A 7,498-nucleotide genomic window follows, 5' to 3' on the forward strand; every position below is an offset into this window, starting at 1 on the left:
AGTGGCAAAATGTTTGTGGCAGCCCTTTTCATAGTGGCTAGAAACTGGAAGATGAATGGATGTCCATCAGTTGGAGAATGGTTGGGTAAATTACGGTATATGAATGTTATGGAATATTATTGCTCTGTAAGAAATGACCAACAGGATGAATACAGAGAGGCTTGGAAAGACTTACATGGACTGATGCTAAGTGAAATGAGCAGAACCAGAAGATCACTATACACTTCAACAACAATACTGTATGAAGATATATTCTGATGGAAGTGGATATCTTCAACATAAAGAAGATCTAATTCATTTCCAGTTGATCAATGAAGGACAGAAACAACTACATCCAGAGAAGGAACAGTGGGAATTAAATGTAAAATATTAGCACTACTGTCTATCTACCCAGGTCACTTATACCTTCAGAATCCAAGTTTACCGTGCAACAAGAAATTTGGTTTTACATACATATATTGTATCTAGGTTATACTGTAACACATTTAATATATATGGGATTGCCTGTCATCTAGGGGAGGGAGGGGAAATTTTGGAAAAGTGAATACAAGGGATAATGTTGTAAAAAAAATTATCCATGCATATGTACTGTCAAAAAAAATTATAATCATAAAATTAATTAATTCATTAATTCATTAAAAAAAAAATACCACCACCACCACCAACAACAACAACAACAACAAAACCTTACATTCTACAGTGTTCCATTATGTGCAGTAGAGTGAGAGGGAGGGATTAATGGGCCATAAATTAGGTAAGCACAGGTTTCAGTATCTTTCTTTTCAGAAAATAAGAAAAATAAATAGGTATTGGATGTAATTTAAGTTTTTAAGAATTCTGAACACAGAATATATTTAATAAACTGAGGAAAGAAAATCAAGATTATCCAACTTTTAGAAGGGAATGGAGACATACCCAGAAAACAGTTGTGAATAGATAATTGTTATTTTAGTATATAAATGGTCCTGGGCACAGTATCTCCTGGTATTTTTATTAATGATCTGTTTTGAAAAAGAGAATGTTTTTAAGCACAGAAAATAGAATTAAGATTCCAAGGAATCTTATAAGCCAAAAATTAAACTCAGAAACAAAGTGATCCAAATGCCAAAGAAACAAAGCTATACCTACAAGTAAATAAGGGTCAGTATTAGAGATTTGCCCCCAGGCAGATAATTGCCCAAGAACTCCCACCCTATGGTGGTACATTTAAAGAGATAAGACTGTAGTCAAGGAAGGGCCATGTGTAAAAGCAGTCATGGGTTTGGAAGTAGGCTACCTAGATGCAGATAGTGGATAGAGCTCTGGTCCTAGAGTCAGTAGTTCAAATCTGACTTCTGACAGTTATTGTATGACACTGAGCAAGTCACTTAATTATATATATATATATATATATATATATATATATATATATATATATAAAATTAAGTATATATATATATTATAAGTATATAAGTATAATAAATAATTATAAATAATTTTATAAATTATAAATAATTATAAATAATTTATAAATTATAAATAATTATAAAAATAAGTATATATATATATATATATATATATATATATATATATATATTTATATATATATATATAATTGCCTCAAACAAACAAAAAAACACATCTGCCCAAGGCTGAGTTGTGAGAGAAGGAGAAGGGGGCAAAGATGAGAACAGTTCCTAGAAACATAGTCTTTTCCTTAATATTTTGGTTTCCTGAACTTCTCAAACTTAGACTTCAAGCAGAAGGATTAGGATGAAAAATATGAAAATCAAGAGAGCAAAAATACCTCAGCAAAAGAAAGGATAGCCACCCCAAGATGACAGTTCCCTAAATTCAGATGGAAAAATAACAACAAAAAGCTAATAGTTTTGTCAATTCAAAATTGGCATTTCTAATGAAACTTGGCTATAGTGAGATGGCAAATCAGGAGGGGGCTTGGGAAGCCGGTGGAGTGCAGTTAGAGAGAACACTGACTTTAGATTTGGAGGTTTAAACCCAAGTTCTACCACTTGCTGTGTTATCTTGTCCTCCTCTGGATATCAGTTTCATCATTTTGTGTATGATGAATGGAAGAGGAGGCACCTCAAAAAATTGCTATAAGTGCTTTCTGGGCTAAGGATCTGGATTTCTTAGCAGCCTTTCAGTAGAATCTTCCCTGGGGCAGGAACAAGAATGGGGGAGCTTTTCAAACAGGGCAAAGCAGGAAAATAATTCCCTTCTTGGGAAGGCCCTCCACCTTCCTCTCTCCATGGCCAGGACTTTTTCTTTCCTTACAAGTTTTGCCCTCCCAACCTGCTTATACTTTCCCAGAGGAATGAGGGTGGAAATTAGGAGATGATGAGCTTGGGGTTGGATGTACCTGGAAGGATGAAAGAGGCCCTTCCCCGTCTTGTTCATCCTGAGTCATGAAACCATAAGCTATTGCTCAGGAAAGGCTGGTGCCTCTTTACCACTGAGGGAAGATAGTTCAACAGCCTAACAGGAATGCTGGCCTATAACTCGGGAGAACAGGGCTCCAGTCTCTCATCTGCAACTAACTCTGTGTTTTTTGTCCTTTGTTTTCAGAGGACCAATGACTTCACAAAATCATGCATTAACTGGATTTAAGTTGGGCAACTTTTTTTGTTTTTTTTTTCTTCCCCTGAGGCAATTGGGGCTAAGTGACTTGCCCAGAGTCACACAGCCAGGAAGTGTTAAGTGTCTGAGGTCACATTTGAACTCAGTTCCTCCTGACTTCAGGACTAGTGCTCTATCTACTACACCATCTAGCTGCCCCCAAAGTTGGGCAAAGTCTTGAGCCTCACTCTCCCTTCCAGAATCATCAAAGTCCAGTAGCAAGAGAAAAGTCAGAACTGACAATGGCTCAAGATGCAGTGGATGAATTTGGTGTGTTCAGTGACTGACCAAGTTCAAAATGATTCACAGCACCTGCTTTACTCACTTTACCAGCCACTGGAATTGTAAAGGGCTAGAACTGAGCAATGCACTTGGATAATGAAGCACGTGAGACTAATTGCCAATTGGACGGTTCCCTATTAACTTGTTTGAAGGTTGACCCTCCCCAGCTGTTCTGTGCTGACTTGATTGGTGGGACAAAGAGGGGGAAGTGACTTGTGTGGGAGGAGTAGGAGAAACTTGGGTCGTGGAACTCATGTTCTCTCAAACTCGTGACCTGGCGTTGGAGGGGACGGTAAAAGATCTAGAATAAAGACGTTTAGTGATCCTGACTCCTGCTGATTTCTGGAAAGATAAAGTTCTAGCATGGAACAAATTGTTCTTATTCCCCTTCTTCCCCAGGAAAAGTTTTCCCAAGGTTGAGGTAGCCATCCCTCTAACTCACTGATGGGTTTGGGGCCTCTCAGTTACCCTCATCCTGATTCAGTCCCTCTGCCCAGATGATTTACTGAAAGGTGGCCATTGTGCATCTGTGCTTCTGACAGCACAGGTGAGAGGTAGGTGACAGATGGACACCAAAGGTGGGTGACCAGCCCTGAAAAGGTCTCAGGAAGCCCTCATACCAGAGGGCTCCTTGAACTCCTCAGCCTCCCTTTATGTATAATTAGTGGGTTGGATAAAATGGTCCCTTCAAACTCTTCCATTCTAGAAGATTTGAATTCCTTTTACCTTCACCTCAGCTCAGTATCATTGACCACCTTTAAGAGGAAGGTACAAATTTTGGAACAGATTCAAAGATAATAGAAGAGCAAAAGGCTATGTCCATTTATGAAATCTTTAAAAACAAAGTATTACTATACCAATTTTCCTGTTCAACTATTTTTTGTTTCCACTGAGAAGAAATGGGAGGAAAATGGGCCTAAATTCTATCATGATGGATTCATGTTAGATATAAAGAAGTCCTTTATGATAAAAATAACTAAATAATAATCTGGATTAGAAATCATTCACTGTACTGTCTCCTTCCCTGGAGTGATGAGGTCCTCAATGGTTTTGGACCAAGAGAAATTAAAGAAAGAATTGATCCCTGAGGCAAGCAGGGAGAAGGCACAGCTAGAGATCAGTTTAGCTCCATGGTCACCTTCTGGGGAAAGAGTCCATTCTGAAATACAAATTATGTCAAGTCCGAGACCTACCCTCTGTAGAAGTCTTGAGCAGTCTCACTTTGCCATGCCCTGACAGAAATCCAAGTAATGTCCCTGAGGTTAAATTTTCCCTATAAAATCTACTTATGGACCATCCCATGGCTGCAGCCCTCTCTTTGGACCAGTCTGCCACAGCACTCTGCCTCAGGGTATCTTTCTCCATCTTTCTTCCAGCATGCTATGTGGTATCTCTCCTAATTCCATTATGTTTCTCAACCACACTTCTCCTTATAGCTAGCTAATTCTTTTGGAGTGCTAAGTCCCTTTCAGGATTTAGCCTGCCAGCTAAGGACATGCTCCAACTTCATGGCATGCTCCCTTTCTATTAGCTAATCATGAGTTCCACTGAGGAACCTTCATAGGCTCTCCCAACTCTATATCATATTTACCATTCCAGGTGTCTTCCCTAGGGAAAGTCCCTTCATTCTGTCTGTAACCTATTCCCCTAAATAAATCTCTTTTGCTAAAGAAAATGACCATTGTGAATTCTTCCCATAACCAAACCCCAACTTTTGGTGCCTGCCATCATCTGGTATCTACATACTTGGTCCACAAACTACATCATGAAGGGCTTTAAAAATGTAATGAAACCCACAACTGTCTGGATTAGTTTAAGCATAGTACTATTTAACATGCTATAAATAGTTCCTCTGAGAAATTTTCCATCTGTCACCATTCATTAGTAAAATTTATTTTGAATAAACTCAACATTGAGTTTAGAATTTAAGCTACATGAAAATCTTGAGTTTATAGTAGAGTTGTAGATATAACCTTAGAACTTGGGGTTTTCTTAGTGCAGTGGTTTGCCATTTCCTTCTCCAGGTAGTTTTACAGATAAGGAAATTGGGACAAAAAGGATTTAGCAGCTTGAACAAGGTCAATCAGCTAGTTAATTATCTGGATTTTAATTCATAAAAAGGAGATCTTCAAGTTTTTTTTAGCCCAACTCCCTCAATTTACAGATGAGGAAATGAATCTCTAAAAGGTTAACTGGTTTGCCCAAGATACTATTGCTAATTACGTTAGTGATTAAGCTACAACTACAGCCCAGTTCTTTAAAAAAAATTTCCTGAGAAATATCCAGTTTAGAATTTAGATTAACCGCAATCAGTCCATTAACAAGTATTTACTTAGTGCCCATTATGTAACAGGCAGATGGCACTAAAAAACAGACGAATACAGAGACTTCTAGCCAAGGCAGCTGACAAAACAAAAATAAACCATCAAGCACTCACACACATCCTTCAGCAAAAATAAAAAATTTGCACAGACTGAATAATGACCAAGAGATCCAATAAGAAACCACAGAACCATAGATGACTTCTACCCAAGAACTCCACAAAAAAGTAGGTCAGATGTCCAAAAGCAACAGACAGAATACCTGCAGGACTCCATGTCCAGAAGCAGCAAGAGTGGAAGCCTTCCCCCAAATCTGCAGAGCAATGGAAAACCTACAGCAGGGTCCTTAGAAGCTCTGGGGAACGGCAATGACTCAGCCCTCTGTCCCAATATGCCATAGAGGAGCTCAAAGATAAGAACTTTGGACTTGAAGACCTAGGGGAGCCTTACTCCTGGAGACGGAGATCAATCAGCACAGGCACTCAGATAACTCAATGCAAGAACAAGCAAGAGCAAAACAACTCATGCCAAAGTGGCACAAAAGGCTACACCTGGCCCTGGCACCAACTCTTGAGGAAACTAAAGCTGTATAGAAGAGTGATCAGGAGAAAAAGTTTACTATAGATCTAACAATGCCCCAAAACCCAATCTAGAAGGAAACAATGTCTCCATAACAACTGTTTACAGGTACTCAAAGGAAAAAAACATGAATTTTTCCATAGCAACTACATGAATATCTAGAAGAAATTAAACAGAAAATTTAAAAATGAAACCAAAATTCTTGAAGAAAACTAAGAGAGAGTAGTGCAAGTAACAGACTTTCTAAAAACTAGACTAGATAAAATAGAAATCAATGACTCTGAGACAAAAAAATATTAGAATAAAATCAAAAGATTAGAAAAATAGAAGAAAATGTGAGATAACTGAGTAAAATAACTGATATGAAAAATGAATCAATGAGAATTTAAGAGACCACAATTAAAACCATCATTTAGCATGATTCTTTTCTTTTTTAAGTCTAGACACTGTATTCTAGAGCTATTAGAACCAGAGGGCAAAGTGAAGGTGCAAAGAATCCCTTGTTCATCTTTAAAAATACAAAGCAAAACAAGAGGAGAAATCCTAGGAATATCAAAGGCAAAATTCAGTTTCTATATAAAAAAATACCGCAAATATCCAGAAAGAAGCCGTTACAGAGGAACCAAAGCAGCATCACATAAGATCTGCAGTAGGAGTGTGTCTGTTCCATACCAGCTGGCAAGAGCCAATTATAAAAAATAAATACATTAGGAATCCTACAAACTGGTTGTTAAACGGTCATTATAAAAATTAAATTCTATAAATTTAAAATTAAATTATAACAAAATTATTAAATAGTCCATCATTGTTAAAATTAAATTTGAGAAATCTGAAATTAAATTATAACAAAAATATATTAAATATTCAAAACTCATTACTTGCTACACCTTATTGTTTCCTAGCTTCTTGAGGTTATTCATGTCTATTGCATCTCTATAGATGCAAAAATACTATGTAATGATTATTTGAAAATTAGGGAGATACACATAACTCTAATCTGCTTTCTTTGGGCATGGCACTCTTAAAGCCAGCGCTCTAAGCGGAGACGGACCATCAATTCTCGGTCAGCACTTCCTAATAATGGAGGAAAATAATCTCTGTAATCCATCGTGCCTGTGGTCGGGAAGCAACGACTTCTGTCTGAAAGTACTCCCACCAGCCGCTCGGAAGCTCGGTGGGGCAGGACTGAAGGGCCTGCATTTCTAGGGTATTGTTTTCTGTTTGTTTGTTTTTTCTCCATTTGTCCGGGGTCTGTTATTGGGAATCTGGAGAGAAACACTCAACAGCAATCAATTACAACCAGCTGCGTGGGAACCAGCGTTTGGCTCATCCCAGTAGAGCGCCACTAGATGGCATCTGGACCCTTGTTATTAGCTTCCAAAGAAGCTTGTTTTGCAGAAATGTTTCTAAGAACTCCGGCATCATCGAGACCTCCTTAAAATACTGCCTTAAAACACCTTGGGATGGGGAGTTTGAAAAGTGACCACTTAATTCTGGAGAAAAACAGAATTCCCAGAAAAATCTGTACGACGGGAAAACAAAATATGGCCTGATGTTCTTGCTTCCAGTTCTATTATCAGATGGAAATGTTTCGTTTCAGTTAAGTGTGTTTTGTTGTAAGCGCAATGTGATTTAGGGGAAACGGAAGGACAGAATTGCAGTTGATAGAATAGCCGGGCCCGGAGTCAGGAGGATCCGAG

At 38.0% G+C, this 7,498-nt stretch overlaps 1 long non-coding RNA gene across 1 annotated transcript in view; it reads right to left on the minus strand.

Annotated features, from left to right (window-relative positions):
- The window catches only part of LOC141543331 (uncharacterized), a 38,611-nt gene that overhangs the window by 10,536 nt on the left and 20,577 nt on the right, over positions 1-7,498 (minus strand). The window lies entirely within an intron of this gene.

This window comes from Sminthopsis crassicaudata, chromosome 5 (genome assembly GCF_048593235.1).
Source record: "Sminthopsis crassicaudata isolate SCR6 chromosome 5, ASM4859323v1, whole genome shotgun sequence".
In the NCBI taxonomy this organism is placed as follows: Eukaryota; Metazoa; Chordata; class Mammalia; order Dasyuromorphia; family Dasyuridae; genus Sminthopsis; species Sminthopsis crassicaudata.